The 16,587-nt window shown below is 45.7% G+C and overlaps 1 protein-coding gene across 2 annotated transcripts in view; it reads right to left on the bottom strand.

Annotated features, from left to right (window-relative positions):
- Positions 1-16,587, bottom strand: part of PAPPA2 (pappalysin 2) — a 269,050-nt gene that overhangs the window by 22,346 nt on the left and 230,117 nt on the right. The window lies entirely within an intron of this gene.

The following is a 16,587-nucleotide window of genomic DNA, read 5'->3' as shown; positions in this document are numbered from 1 at the left end:
CATGCATGAAGTAGTGTACATTCCTGGGTTAGAACATGTTTTCTTTGGGGGTTGCTGTGGTTTCTTTTTCTTTTTCTCTTTTCTTTTTATTTTTTTCCCCAGCTTTGGAAGCATCCAATGTTTGCAATAACAATAACAACAACAAAAATATGAGGCTGGCCCAGTATGAATCAGGAGAGAATGTGTACATGCAGTGGATGTAGGGGGTAGGAGAAGGAGGGAGAAAGTGGAGAGAGGGGAGAAGAAAGGACGCACACAGTCGCCAGGAGCTTCACAGAAGAAAATGCCATGCCGGACACGTGGCTGGCACAGAGGAGAGCGACATCTGTTCTCGATGAGGATCCCCAGTGTGTGCACGTGTGTGTGCATGTGCGTGTGTAAGGAAACACCCAGGCTGTGTGCTTCAGGAAGTCTGCTCGTGGCTCCAGTCTCACTGGGTCTGCGATGCTGCCCTCGGTGGTGGCCTCTTACCGTGGGTTAGATCTCCAGCCAACTCATTCTTGCAAAGTATGTTGCAGGCTAGAACGGGCTGTGGAAAACAAGCCCAAGAAAAGCCACAAGGGCCTCCTGACCCATTTGAGTTTTTCTCCTGCCAAGCTCTCATTACTGAGCTTAAATAGGAAGGAAAACAATGTATAAGGCTGAAGAGGCTATGGAGACTCTACGGGGGGAAAAGTCTCACTGGGCTCGCTGGGCTAGGGGTGCTGAGACGAGAAAGAGGTAATAAGTCTGTTTTCAAAGTAGGTGTATGGTTTTGTTTTGCCCTTTTTTTCCAGTTTGGTTAAGCATTCGAAGACTCGTTTTCTCTCTTACCCCTGTTACTCTCTTCAACGAAACGCAGGAGAAAGAAGGTGGAGGGGTTGCATCCTCCAGGGACAGTGGTCATCCTCTGAAGGAGGAAGGGGCCCTAAGATGCTGGGCTGGAGCTGGCACGCTGTTGGCAAGCCTCCAGCAGGGGCTGCTGTCGGCCCCTTACACAAGGCTCTGATGTCCACTTTGGGTGCTTACGCTCAGAAAGGTAGAGCCAAAGAGATACAAAATTTAGCTGAAAATTGTAGACCTGATTCCTGAAAGGGATCAGACTGAGTCTAAAGGAGAGCAGCAGAGGTTGCACTTCTCCTTTGTCCGTTCTTTGCTGCTACGTTACGAGCACACCTGCCCGCAGACATTCAGATCCCTCGCTCCGGAGCTCTGGCACTACGTGAGGCCTGTGTCCCCTGCAGCATCGCCATGCCTCTGCCTGGCCTTGCTTCTCACACAGGGATGATGACAGCGATGATAATCCCCTACTCACGTGTGGCATGTAGTGTCTACAAATGCTTTCACAAACAGCATCTCGTTTGAGAGCCAAAAGAACTTTGCAAGCCAACCAAGGAAGATACTGTTTTCCCGTATGAGTTAAATGGCTCTGATGGAGGTCACACAACCAAGGAAAGGTAAGAGGAGGAGCCAAGTTTTCTCTCCGCAGCGCACAAACAGCCTTCAAAGAGCTGAATGGATCCTGAGAAACCAGATTTCATCCATCCCCAAAGTCCCAGGCCGGGGCCATGCCGACTGTAGACTTAACACCAAAAAGCGTTCAGTAGAAAGGACTCTTAAAGGAATCAAAAACTCAGGGTCTCCTGGCAACCTTATTACTCTTCCCGAGTTAGCAAAATTGTCCTTTTCCCCTAAGTAATCAAGTTGCTCAAGATTGTTAAGCCACTGCTAGTCCTCTCCCACATGTGTGGCTGCCCGTAAATTTCTACCTCATTCATCCGTGCAGAAGGTATTTATTGAGCATTTACCATGCGCCAGACACTGTACCACTTTATTACGCACAAGATACAACAGTGAATAAAATAAATAAAAAGTTCTGCCCTGTGAAGCTCAAATCCCAGTGGGGGAAAATAGACATTAAAGATAACAAGTCATTATTTCATAAATTAGAAAGTCTTATAAGAAACAGGACAATGTAAGGGAAGCAGGACTGCTCTGTGTCGGGGGATGGGTGAGAATGAGGGAGTCAGGATAGCTATAGTTTTCAACCCAATGGTCAGAGAGGGAACATCTGGGGGGTTGTGTGAGCCGTTGCAAGCCACTGGCTTTCACTCTGAGTGAAAGGAACATGGTTAGAAGGGTTTAGCAGAGGCCTGTGTAGCTTTCACGTACATTTTGACAGCATCCTTTGGCCGCTGAGCTGGGAAGGGACCACGCGGTGGTCATGTGACCAGCCAAGAGGCTGTTGCCCCAATGCAGGCAGCAGATGATGACAGCTCAAACCAGGGTGGAGGCAGTTGGAACAGCAAAAAGTGGATGAACTGTGGATACATTTTAGTAGCTACTGGGATTCCCTGATGCATTGGATGTGGAGGGTGAGAGAAAGAGAGGAATTAAGATAGCACCGAGGGTTCTGTCCTAGGCAACTGGAAGTATGCAGTTGGCATCGGCTGAGATGGGAAAGTTCGCACAGCGAAATGAGAAACCGTTGTACATGGAATCCCTGGATTCTAGAATTCCACCTGCTACTCTACAAACTTTGTCTTTAGTCATTGTTACTGCCTTCTCACTTGACTCAGAGCATTTGTAATCCCTTCTATCCTCTCTTGGAGACCTTGGGTCTCCAGTCCGTCAACCAGATTATTACCCAAGGCCAATAAATACATTCAAGTCTCATCCACATCAAAGGTCTTTCCATGGACACTGTTTTCCACTTAAATGACAGCCCATGGCACTTCTTCTACTGGCCAACTTTTGGAAACAATAATTTTTATTTGCTGCACCAACTTTCCTATCCGTTTCTCAACCCATTTGCCCTCTCCCCTGCCCCTCTGCTACCTTTGTGCCAGGGATTTCAGTGAGTGCTTAAATCACAAACTTAGTGGTCTCATGTCAATAATCAACTTGTTGTCTACTCTGTAGCAGTTAACGCTATTCACCATCTCCTTCTCCGGAAGTCTCTCTTCTTTCACAGTTTTTCTGAGACCACTCTCTCCTTCATTTCCTTCTACCTTTCCAATCATTCTCTTCCCATCTCCTTGACTAGCTTCACTTCCTCTGTTCTTCCTTATTATCACCTGCCAGGTCTTTTTCTTTCTTGTCCCCATTCAAATGCCTTGCATGTCCTCATCCATTTGCCACCTTCAATCATCATCCTTACTTTCCTCTTTTCTCAACCTAAGTCACCAACTGAGACTGTGTTTTTGAACTTCTATTTCCAATTCCACTAAACTCACCCCGTCTAAAGCCCAAGCCCATCATCCCCTCCTACAAGCCTACTTCTTTTTCTTTACAGAGGTTAATGGCACTCACTAACCACCCAAGCACCAGTGACTTGGATACAGAACCTCATCTTCCTTACAGGATGTGATTCTAGAATCAGTATGATGCCTTCAAAGGAAACCCCTCAGTGGTTACTTCTTTCCATCTCTACACCCAGGAGCCAAGTCTGGGCTTTCATCCCTTCTCTTAAAATACAGACGTTGTTTCCTAACCAGTCTACTGATCACCTGTCTCTTCTCCATGGGCTTCATCTCCAACAGTGTATCATATCTGATCTTGCCGTCTCCAGTAAAAACAAAAAAGTGAGGCTCTTCGATGCCTCCAGAATAAAGCTTGTATCCAAAACATGACAGCATTCAAGCCTCTTTTTAATCTAGCCCATGCCTCTCTAGCCTCACCTGTAGTCTCCACATATCCCATCCTCTGGTGCTTCTCCAGAAATCCTCTGTGTTTTCAACCCCCGTGCCTTGTGCTTATACTATCCTCCCTGCCCACAGGGCTTTCACCTCCAACTGATGAAATTATTACATCCCTCAAGGCCCCACAGAAGTGCCATTTTGCTATAAAATTATTCCCAAATCTGATGTCCCACCTACTTCCTGCCCGCTCCGTAAGCAAATGCAACCACTTTCTTTGCACTGTTCCCACAGCACGTTGAGCATGCCTCTCCCGCAGATCGGACAGGGGGTTCCTAGGAGACAGGAGCCCTGTCTCATTTCACTTCACATCCCTAGAGTCTCATACCATGCATATGCAATAAATGTCTATTCTGTGAATTAGTGCTTCTTAATCTAAAACTTACACTTTCAGGAGTTTGCTACCTTTAAAGAGATTTCCGCTTGGCTTTAGGCTGAAATAAGAAGTTAGAAAAGACAATTCAGAGAAAAGATACCAAAAAAGATATGTGGTCTCTGCCAGGTGCGTCTTTGTCCTTCCACAGAGGCATAAACTCTGTTGAAGGAATTGGTAGTAAGAGTGTGCTGCTCACTGAGCACGTACTATGTCCCAGGCTCGTTGCTGGTAAAACATAGGAATTGAATTTGTTTCTATATCAGTTCCCTCTACACACCCCACTCAAATGACCAGAAAGGAATCAAAAAAGTAAGAACTTACAAAAGAAAAGAGGATATGAGAGAGAATGATAGCCAATCGAGAATTCAACACGTAGAAGGGTGGAAAATGGATGGGCGAGCAGGAACTGATATCACAAATTTGAGAAAACAGATACCTAAATGTCTGAAATGAAATAGAACCCCAGAAAAGCTAAGGAATTAGAAGTGTCAGGCATCCCTACCGGCAGCAGTACAGGGGTGTGTGTGTGTGTGTGTGTGAATGAGCGATGGTCTCAGAGAGCTCAAACTCATCTTCCATATTAGGAAGTCAGTTAATAATGTCCTAATTGAGAAAAGAAAATCAAGATTAGCAGAAGAATTATTAAATAGATATGTGTGTGTAGATACAGATGTTTACAGATGTAATTTCCAGAAGAAATCAAAGAAGTGAAACCAAAGAAGGAAAGAAGACACGAAAGGATCCCCTCTGCCCAGAGAGCCTGAGGTCAGATGGCAGAGGGGCAGGTACTGTTCATCTTCCAAATAAAACTAGAGGTGCCAAATGGCTCTCTCTAAACTAGGTGCAGGTATTACTTTTATAGGATTAAAGCTCAGTTTAAAAAATATTACACAAAAATAAAACAAATAAGGGTGGAGCTGAGATTCAAACCCATTAGTCTGGGGTTGAGATGTGTAGCTTTTCTTCTATATGCAGTGCTGGCTGCAATTTGCAAATAATCAACTTGGGAGTGTCACCCTCTTTGTCATTACTCACCGCCGGGTTAGTCAGAACAACAGACCCACAAACACACACACCCACACACACAACATGCGTATAGGTACACATCTGTACTTTAGAGACTAAAAAGTAAGGTAAGATGTCTAATAGCATAACTTGCTGCCACTCAGTCATTACAATAAAGCATATAATCAAATAATTCCACCCGAAAGAAATGTGGATTTTAGTAGAATGAACTAGAAATGACTCAAACTATATGCACTTTCTGAAAGAGTTTGCTTCTACGACTATTTAATAAAGACATTGTGCCAGTGATCATGGTGGTAGATAGTATACTAACCAATGCTCTATAGATTCATGAACAGTCTCAGTGCATGTATTTGAGTTGTGCTTAACTGTGTTAAAACACATTTTAGAAGCACACGTAGAAGTGGTAGGGGAACAATGTCTCTGTGCAAAGTGAAAAGGGGTAGAGTTTTTTATGTATAGAACCTGATTATATCTGCTTGCTGCTAATTCTAACCTCAGTTATAATCATCAGGAAGAATCTGGAAGGTCGGGTGGGTTAAAGAAAAGAAGGTAGCATTTCTGTGATGCCAGTTTTGCAGGCGGGTAGTATTTACGTTGCCTTCAAGCCCAGGCTAAAGATGATAAAGAAAAAGAACAGAAAAAAAGGGGAAAAGCACAGAGAAATCAGAAAAAGGGTGCGGTGGGAGGAGACAAAGGGACAACCCGGATGTCGTAAAGAGAATTAGCAGAGGGAGAAAGCCGGCCACCCAGGAAGCCTAGAAGACAAAGAAAGCCAAATGCAGTCCCTTAGAAAGCCCACCAGGATGCACGGTGTGGCTCCAGGGGAGTTTAAGAGAGGCATAAATTCTCCTGAATGTTGTTAATCTAGATGAGGTTTTACAATTTGCATGGGTCGTGCTCTCCGTGTTTCACTCTTTTAAAAAGTGAGGGGAGGGAAAACACAATGGTTTTAGCTTTCAAAATGAAAACCTAGTCCTGATTAACATTTGGAGTCTGATTTTCAGAGATTCCAGCTGGAGGATCTGAAGTAGAGCCCTGAACCGAATAGAACTCTGGACAAGCCCAAAGACATGCCCGGATTTTTCAGCCTCGTGCAGAGATTGCACAAAACTGGCAGCGACGTTCACAAACAAATCTCGAGGGGATCGGAATTTGGCAGTCGCTGTGCCTGGAAGGCAGCTCCAACTTAAGCTAATTTTCCATTTTTCTCTGGATTTTAACACGGCTAACACATATTTAGATTTAGATTTGTAAGAACCTACACTATCCCTACCAGAAGCGGAGTGGCTGTCCCTGCTATTGGCATCTGGGCTGTTATTATTCCTGCCATAATTAACATTTTTATGGTCCCTTTTCACCCATAGATCCTAAAGGACTTGGCAAGAATGCAAAAGACAAGCAAGCCCATATGATGTGTCCTCTGAGAACCAGCAGGGAAGGAATGATTATTATATCTGATCTGTAAACAGCTAAAACGTGGCAAGGAGAGGTTTAATTGCTGGCTATTATTTAAATGACAAAATATAAATGGAAAGGGAATGAGAAGTTAAACTACGGCATAACCACACAGGGCGCAAGTCATGAAGTTGGAATACAACGTTTGGATTTCTGCATACAGATATCCTAAAAAGGATTCATTTTTCTCTTTCTACTAAGGAATTTATAAAGACATACTCAAGTGAGAATTTGGGGATTTTTTTTGGGGGGGGGTTTCTGGAGTTTTTTGAAGAACCAGTACCCATCCCACCTGGTCACACTTCGAACTTCAAGCCATGGGCATTTATTCAAAGTAATTTGTGACTATCTGGTGATGGCATGGCGTTTCTAAAGAGCATAGTCTTAGAGATGAATCTTAAGGATAGAAATGAGAAAAGAATGGCTGGACAGGTTTCACCATGAGGCTGAGGGGAAGAAAGGAGAGAGGTTTCTTTTAAAGAAAAAAAATTTTTTTTAACGTTTATTTATTTTTGAGACAGAGAGAGACAGAGCATGAACAGGGGAGGGGCAGACAGAGAGGGAGACACAGAATCTGAAACAGGCTTCAGGCTCTGAGCTGTCAGCACAGAGCCCGACGCGGGGCTCGAACTCACGGACCGTGAGATCATGACCTGAGCCGAAGTCAGACGCTTAACCGACCGAGCCACCCAGGCGCCCCAGGAGACAGGTTTCAAATCAGACAGGCATTGGTACATTCTTCAAGCCCCCACAACGGTCACTATTGAGCTATTCCAGCTCTGCAGGCAGGTCTCAAACCCGGGAGTGCACTGGAACCACCCGGAGGGCCCGCACAACTGCTTGCCCACCCCCTCCCCAGGGCATCTGCACCCAGAGTGGGAGCTGAGAATCCTCCTGACAGGTGTCCAAGCGCACCTCAGGCGGGGCCCTGGTGTATTCTGGATCTCTGCAGGTGCCGGGCCAGCCCACGCTGCCCCACTTGAGTCTCAGAGAGCTCTATGGGTGAAATACAAAACTGTCTGAGTCACTTCGGTCTTCAAATATTTCACTTGGGAGAAAATGTTCCTTCCTGCTTTCTTGCAGGAGGGCCAGCCACTTTAGCTGCCACAGGGAATGTGGGATTTCTGCACCGGAGCCTCCCAGACACTCACACATTTCATTTCACCTTTAAGAATAAAGATCCCTCAAATTTATGATTGTGGTGATAAGTTTTGCCACCCTGCCGTGGAGCTTCACCTGGTCGGATATGAAGAACTATCACTATTTACACACACACACACACACACACACACACACACACTGCCAGCCTCTCCCATCCCTGACCTCAGATCATCTCAATCGGAGCTGTACACAGTCTGAGCCCCAGAACAAAGCATATCCCTTAGAACAGGATTTTTTAGTCGGACTCGAGTGCCTCTCTCTTGGCTCAAACTCTGGGCAAGAAAAAACGGTACAATAAAACCTTGACTTTCATGCCACCATTTCCACCTCATGAATTACACACTGGCCCCTGCATCCCATAGACTTGACAGCAGTAAAGCCAGGCAGTGCCCATGAGCGATCAAGAAGCACAAGCTAACAGGGCTAGCATCTGGAATAGAAATAACAAATAGTGAAAGGGAGGCAGGGGGAGTGGTCCAAGACAACACAGAAGAAAGAATCCAAGGAATGGTGGAGCAGATGGAAGGAATTAGTGATGGAAGCATTGTCGGTATCAACTACTAAATGTGTAAAAAAAATACAACTGCCCACCTACATTTAAATAAATGCAGCCACTCTGCTGAAGCTAAATTCGTCCCCAACTCCTCCTCACCGGGTCTTTCCACCTCCCAATTCCCTCCTATACAAATTCCAATCAAGGGTGTACTCCTACAGTTACGATACATAAAAATATCTCTACCAGTTGCTTTAAGAAAACACCAATATATTTACATTTAAATCCATGGCATGCTAGATCTGCAGGGAAAGAGAATACCAAACCATGTTCTGTGTTTGAGGCAGCAGAAAACTTAACCGTGTCAGAGAGAGGACAATACACATCCCCTTTCAACGCTCCCAAGGCTAATATGCCTTTTAAACACATGTCTTTATAACCCTGTATAAAGTCTAACACTTCCAGGATATTTCACGCAGCCTTAAATAGTTCATTCGGTTCTCAAACCCATTATCTAATGTGCCGTTGTTACTGGGAGGGGGTGACTGTGAACTCTTCTGTAGAGAAAATATTTACTACACGAGTCTTTATCTTTCTCTTCTTTGGCTTAAAAATCCCAGTTTCTTTGGATTTTTTTTCCCCAAAGGAGTTATTATCAATCTTTTGATATTATTTTTGTTACTTCAACCTGTTCAGGATTTTCTAATGGCTATGCTACAGAAGCTAGACTGAGAGAGAAAATAGGATCAGACCAGTAATGAGAAGAATAAAAAAGACAAGGAGACCCTCAGGTTTTCCGTTGGTCCCCTTTCCACTCACTGTCCTAGAGCTTGTTGTTTTAAGGTGCTGTGTACCCCTGACGAGACAGAATTTAAAATTTTTCTTCACTCTAATTTTAAGACAATCTCCAGTGTTCTCTGGCTTCTAAGGATTTTAGTTTTATTACTATTGGCCAGATGCTTGTACCTCTATCCTGGACCTTTCTGAACTGCATCCTATTTCAGGTGACTTCATTTTTTCAAGAACTATCGAAAGACACATCCTTTGTCCCAAGATACAAGGTACTGCTGGATACTATTATCTATGAGTGTATTTATTCCTGCCCAGTGTTTCTCAAAGTGCAGTTAAGCATTGCCTGTATTAGAAGCACCTGGGGCATTTGTTAAAAAAAAGCAAATCCTTGGAGCGCCTGGGTGGCTCAGTCAGTTGAGCGTCTGACTTCAGCTCAGGTCCTGATCTCATGGTTCGTGAGTTAGAGCCCACACTGGGCTCTGTGCTGACAGCTCAAATCCTGGAACCTGCTTCCGATTCTGTGTCTCCCTCTCTCTCTGACTCTCCCTCATTCATGGTCTGTCTCTGTCTCTAAAATAAAACGTTAGCGAAAAATTTTTAAAACATTAAAAAAAGCAAGTTCTCTGGGCCATCTGGGTGGCTCAGTTGGTTAAGTGTCCGACTTCAGCTCGGGTCATGATCTAGCGGTTCGTGAGTTTGAGCCCCGCATCGGGCTCCGTGTTGACAGCTCAGAGCCTGGAATCTACTTCAGGTTCTGTGTCTCCCTCTCTCTCTGCCTCTCCCCTGCTTGTGCTCTCTCTTTCTCTCAAAAATAAATAAACATTAAAAAAAAATTTTGAAAAAAAGCAAATTCTTGGACTTCACACCAGACTTGATATGTAAGAATGAGGAGGTAGGGGCAGAACCTAAGAATCTGCATTTTAAAAGTAAGAACCCCAGGTAATTATTAAGCACATTTTTAATCAAAACGACCCACCGAGTCCTTTGCCCATGTCAAATCAGTAAAGATGGGGGTGCAGCCAAAAGAAGCCTTGAGTGCTCCACTGAATGCGCCACCCCATTCGGCACAATCCACAGTAACGATCCGTGTCATGGTCAAACTCCCTAGCTGCCGTCTTAAATGGGGGAGAGGGAGTACCTCATTTGACCTAGTATGACACATCTGCTAGGTTTAAGAAGTGATTTCTCCTTGGGGCCCCTGGGTGGCTCAGTCGGTTGAGTGTCCAACTCGGTTTCAGCTCAGGTCATGATCCCAGGGTCGTGGGATCGAGCCCTGCATCGGGCTCTGCACTGATCATGAAGCCTGCTTAAGACTCTCTCTCTCTCTCTCTCTCTCTCTCTCTCTCTCTCTCTCTCTCTCTCCCCCCTGCCCCTATCCTCTCACTCTCTCTCTCAAATAAATAAAATGAAAAAATTTTTTTAAATAAAAAAGAAGTGATTTCTCCTTTATCTCTCTGACAAATCATTCTGTCACAAAACAAGACAGTTGGAAGGGAGGGCATGTTCCTTTAAGTATAGGACATGGACTTGGAACTTAGAACTGTTACTAGTAGAAAACCAAACTTGCAGGCACATAGCCATTATTGTTCAACCCCCTTTGCCTTTAAAACGGTATATATTGGGGTGCCTGGGTGGCTCAGTCGGTTGAGTGAAACAGTATATACCGCACAGCTTCACTTCCAGTTTTCTAAGGGCTCCTCATTCCTTCAAGAACATCAGAATGGCTTAGATAGGGCATCAGAGAATCTTCATCAGCAATCCTTAACCAAATCTCCCTCCAGATCTGCCTGGCCCCTTCCCCCCTCAGGGTACATGCACAGACGTGGGTCCTGCCCGTCACTGGCGTATGAAAAAGAACAGTGGCAAAAACCATAACTTTCCTTCTGAAACAGAAGCCACTCAGTATTACAGATAGATGAAATCCCATTAACGTTTATCACACACTCAATTGCTGTTTAATGAACATTCATACAATAGGCTCCCTTTATCATGTTCCGACTCTCCTATCTACCCTAGCTTAGTCTGAGTTTTCTCTTGCCAGCTGGGACCAGGATGAAAGTAGTAAAACCAAAAGCAGGACCGGCCTGGAACTGACGCCAAGGAAGGACAGTGCCAACAGATTCCCAAAGTGTAACCCATCCACCGGGTAAGACATCAAGGCCAACCGAAGAGGCCACAAACCGGAAGAGTGGCTCTTTAAGAGAAGGACCCGTGGGCACGATTAAGATCAAACATCTAACCAAAATCTTAATCTTTTGATTCAGATCCAAAATTCCCAGAAACAGGGTTGGGGGGGGGGAGGGTTGCAGTTATTTCTGAATTAGCATGACCCACACTCTACTGAAGTGTGACCTCTCAGAAGGCCCCAAACTACATCCCCGTGGGTTGTGCCTCCATAATTTTCTGACCAACAAGTTTGAAAGATAAATTACATCCATGTAACTGAAAGCTGAGGGAACTTAGATTCAGAGAAGGTAGCTCACTTGCCCAAGGAGTCGTGCGATAAAGGATGGAAACGAGGTTCAAGCCTGCCTCTAAGCCCCAGACGGCCTTTCTTCTGCTAGTCCACGTGGCCCTCACCGGATCTGTCGCAAGCCCTTTGGATTCTGTGCACGGCAGGGTTTTTGTTCTTCACTTCTCCTATTTCTTCCCTGCCTTTACTTCCACTGCGCTGCTTCTCAGAAGCCTGATCCAATCTGTTTCAGTTTAAGACTCTGGAAGTCAAAGTTCGACCTTCAAATCTCTGTCCTTGCCTTTAGGGGCATAGAAGCAGGTGTCACTGAAGAATTAGGTTATATGTTTCAGAGGGATACAAAAGGAAATAAAGCACACATCTGACCACTTGGGAGCTTGTAGTCTGTTGGAAGGATGGATATATCCAATAATCTTGAAACGATGTGGTAAGTGAAGTGATAGGCATTTGCAAGTGTATGTATAAGAGTTGTTAGCAGAAAGGGCAGCTGACGCCCAGACAGACTCCCTTGAAATTCCCAAGGAATTCCTTAGGAATCTTAAAAGGCTTCCTAAGTTTACTGGAAGCCTGAGGAACATCAATTAACCATGGCTACCTATAGTAAATAATAAACACTCATAACGATAGAAACTGGGTGTAAGCTGACTGTTGCATCAGTCTTTTTTTTTTTCATTTTTTTAATGTTTATTTATTTTTGAGAGAGACAGAGACAGAATGCGAGTGGGTTAGGGGCAGAGAGAGAGGGAGACACACAATCCGAAGCAGCTCCAGGCTCCGAGCTGTCAGCACAGAGCCCGACGGGGGGCTCGAACTCACAAGCTGTGAGACCATGACCTGAGCCGAAGTCGGACGCTCAACCGACTGAGCCATGCAGCTGCCCCACGTCAGTCTTAATATATATATAATTATATCAATAAGACCCTGTCCCCACATAGTTAGCAAGTGTAGAGTCGGCACTTGATCCTAATTATTCTAACACAATTCTGCCTCTGTCCTTCACAGTTCCCGCGTTTGGAACAGGAAGGGCACAACTCTACACAAAACAGCAAAGGGCTGAAGAGAGAATATCAGAAACCGTAATCCCAAATGGGGGCTGCTGACAATAAACTTGCAGGAAATACACGCTTGTGGAAAAAGCAGCCCCAAAACATAGGTCAATGGACACTCAATTTTAATCATCCAGCAGGAAAGAAATTAATCTTTTCTACCCAAAAAGGGACCGCAAGTGTGGTCTTTATTCCCAGCCGCATTCCCTGGAACACAAGGTGTTCTTAGTCTAAGTGGAACCTAGGGCTGTGGACTTTGGCAGAATTAATAAATAGGACTTTATGAAAGAGCAAAGAAGGAAGAAAAGGAAGGAACGGGGGGGAGGGAGAGAGGATAACACATGTGATCTGACAGTATCATAGTGTTCGCGGATAGAATTATCACCCACAAAATGAAGACGCCCCCTTCCCTCTCTCTTTCTCTTGCCATGCCAGGAAAAGAGTACACTTTATTGGACGAGCGTTTGGCAGAGTAAGTGTTTGTTTTCTGCACAGTTGTCCTAGACGATTTGTATACTTGTCTGTAATTTTAATGAGCACCGGTCTGGGAGTAGGAAGAACAGTTAGGAGCCCAATGCAGTAGCCCAGGTAGGGAATGCTGAGGCCCTAGCGAGGGGGGCTGAGGGGCTCGACAGCAGGGTGTGGAGAGCTGCTCACGTGATGATCGGCTCACCACTGACCTGGTGACTGAGTGGACACGGCAGCCGTCTCCAAGCGGTCTGTGACTTACGGGTCTCAGGGGTCTTCCCACGGGAATGGCCGGTTTCCCTTCCCTCCTGTTGTTCTGTCCCTTTTCTGATCAGACTTTGCACCTACGCCTCTAGAGACCACATCAGCACTTCAGCCTTGTGCTTTCTGCTCTACTCATTCAGGAAGTGCTCACAAAGTGGCTAATGGTTCACAACAAATGCCACTACTTTATAACCACTGACTATGAACCAGACAGGGCAGATGCTTAAGCGCTTCATGTACATTATCACATTAATTCCTTGCCACCGCTCCTTAAAATAGCTTTGTTGTCCTCACTTGCCAACACCGATTAAGACTCGAAGGCTCACACCGCTCAGCCGGCCCAGGATTTGAACCTACGCTGTCCAAAATCTCCCCACCCACAAAGCTACCATTCCTTGCTCATGTGTAGCTTACAAAAGAACTAGAAAACACCAGGAGGCTCAGGTTGAGTTTCGAGAAACAACCAGAAAACCCTACTTTAATGTACGAACAGGTCTGGGCTGCAGATACGTAGTATGCACATTTTCTGGCTCAGACAACGGGAACACAGGTGACGATGAGAAGGCGGCGTTATTTACACAGGAGCCGGCAGAGAAAACCTCAGAGCTGTCTCTTAAAGAATGCAAGAGGCATAGAATGATGGAGGGCGGAAAGCCCAAGCTCGTGGCAAAGGGGACAGGGCACCAAAGAGCAGAAATGACACGAAGGGGGACATGGTTGGTAGGCTAGCAAGCTGATGGTCTCACTGTCCTGGGCTCACTGAGCGGAATGAAGTATGAGGTCCTCAGCTTTGCTGAGGTGGGATGTCTGAAGGGGACATCTCACAGTTATACTCGGTATCGTAGAGGAAAAAAAAAAAAAAAAAAGGAAAACTCCTTCTAGATACCGGGGAACCAATGTCTAATTTGAGCTCAGATTTCTGTGCAGCACTTTTTAAAAACTTCTCATCCACCGAGCCCTCTTTGGTTTATCTTGCCTCTGCGTCTGTTTTCCCTCCGTCTGTCTTTGACGCTCTTCAGTTGCCCCTAATATATTTAGCTGACTTTTTCCAGGAAAGAATTAGGTTTCTGCCAAGTGACCAGTTCCAGCCTCTCTCACCCTTTCTCTCCCAGTCTCACCCCCTCTCTGCATCTCTTACTTATTTCTTCAGAGTTTCTTCCCTGTCTCCTCCCCTGTCTGACTCGATTCCTTTCCTTTCCGGTGGGCACTGATTCTCCTTTTTTCTTTGCTTCTTCCTCCCACCCTTACGTGGTTTTTTTTTTTCTTTCTTTTTTTCCTCCTCCTCGCCTCTGCTGGGACACCAGAAGCAAAATCTTATCCTTTCAAACCTTTTCCTAACCAGAGAGCCCCAGGAAATACTGTAGTATACTCAGAGTGGAATTAATGTCGGCTAGAATTACTCCCGGACAAAGAGAGCTTCAAATTGGGGCTCCACAGACTGGGAACCTTCTTGACTCCTCCCATGGTGGCCACGGCAGTGGCTCTCAGACTTCGGAACTCGTCAGAAGCACCTGGAGGCTGTTAAAAACACAGATTTCTGGGCCCCACTCCCAGAGTCTCCAATCCAGTAGGTGTGGGACGGGGCCTGAGAATATGTATTTCTAACAGGTTCCCAGGAGATGCCAATTGTGCTGGTCCAGGGGCCACACTTTGAGAACCACTTGAGGCTCAGCTGTGCGTGGTAGTGGGTGGGCAGGGGAATCGGAGGAGGGAGTGGAGTTTTGTTCCTTGTCACATCAACAAAGGGACTGACAGGAGCCTAGGAAGCTCAGGATAAGGGATCAGGAGGATGTGTTGGGGGTGCAGGGAGGAGGGGAAGACACACGAGGAAAGCTCTGTGTTGTAACCTTCCGGGAAACATGGAAGCCAGCTCCCAGCCCTGTCACCCACCCTCCCTCCTGCCATCACACATGGAAGCAGCAGAAGGGAATTCTCAGGATCCCTTTGATCTCTTCCCAGTTCTGAGTCCTCTGTCTGTTTATCTCCCTCCTCCCTTGGCCTCCTCTTCCCCCTTTCTACCCCCTGCCCAGTGGATGAGTCACTGCCCCTCCTCCCCACCCCACTGCCATCTGTTTTTCTAATGATGGCAGAAGATGAGCTGTTTTGTTGGCCCGCGCCGTAACAAAGCACACTCTCCACTAGCGTTTTTCCTGATGGACTCTCAGAATGCTATTTTATTGGTATCATTTCCCCACCCAGTTTTCCCTTTGTCTCAAACCCCACCCTTTCCCCCTCTTTGGCCTCATGTAGATCCCAGTTTCCCAGAATTGGATAAAGAGAAACAGAGATACAGAAGAATCGAGGGATAGATAAGCATGTGGGTTGGATGCGTGTGTAGGGGGGAGGGTGTTAGAAATCAGGGGCAGTTCAATGGCTCTCGCTAGCACCCAAGGAGCAACCAGAATTACCCAAGCATCACTGCTAAGTGGTTTAATTACTCGCAGTGAGAAACTTGAATGGCAAAACCTACTGTGACTGAGTGGCCATTCCTGGGGTGAGAGGGCTTAAATGGTGTGTGTGTGTGTGTGTGTGTGTGTGTGTGTGTGTGTGAGGGGGGGGGTTAGGGAGAGAAGAGAGGCGTCCCCTCTTCCCCATGCCAGGATACCTGGGTCATTCTCTGTCTGTAAGGCTCTGACTCATTCTTGACTCTTCTTTGCAATAACTCGCGTTAATCTAGCTAAGGGAACCTGTGTGAAGAAGTACATAGGATTCCCTGAGGAAGTAAAGGTCTGGTTTGAGTTAACCAACAGGGCGTTACAGGTCTACCTCAGACGTTGCAAACAGATGCCTGCACGCCCCAAGCAGTTGACATAAACCAGGGATGCCCACTAGGTAAGGAGCCGCAGGGAGAGGGGAGCATCTTGCTCACCGAGAGAGCAGCTGCCTTTTGGGGCTGTAGCTGTTACTCAGGTCTAGCTAACTGTTGCCACGGTGCCAGATATCTTGTTTTCCAAGAGACATATCAGCAGTGTTTGATATTGATTTTTATCTGGAGTATGTATGTACGTGGGTGTGTGATGTTATATATACATACACAAATGTTATGCGAAACCCCAGTTTTTAAATATTGGCAACCAGAACAGAATTGTTTTCAGAGACTGTGCTGGCCAAATAAACCTGTCTGTAGGCCACCATCGGTCTGCAAAACTCTGATCTAACTAAGCTCGAGTAAGATCCAGTTACAGAATCCCCAAACCGTATAACATTCTGATTTGCTTTTTAACTTATTTTTTATTACATCATTTAAAATGAGACTCTGGAGATTTTGCAGAAGGAAAGAAAGAAATAAAGAAAGAACAAAAGAAAGAAAGAAAGAAAGAAAGAAAGAAAGAAAGAAAGAGAGAGAGAGGGAG

Source organism: Panthera tigris, chromosome F3 (genome assembly GCF_018350195.1).
Source record: "Panthera tigris isolate Pti1 chromosome F3, P.tigris_Pti1_mat1.1, whole genome shotgun sequence".
Lineage (NCBI taxonomy): Eukaryota > Metazoa > Chordata > Mammalia > Carnivora > Felidae > Panthera > Panthera tigris.
This window is presented reverse-complemented; position numbering and strand designations above follow the sequence as displayed.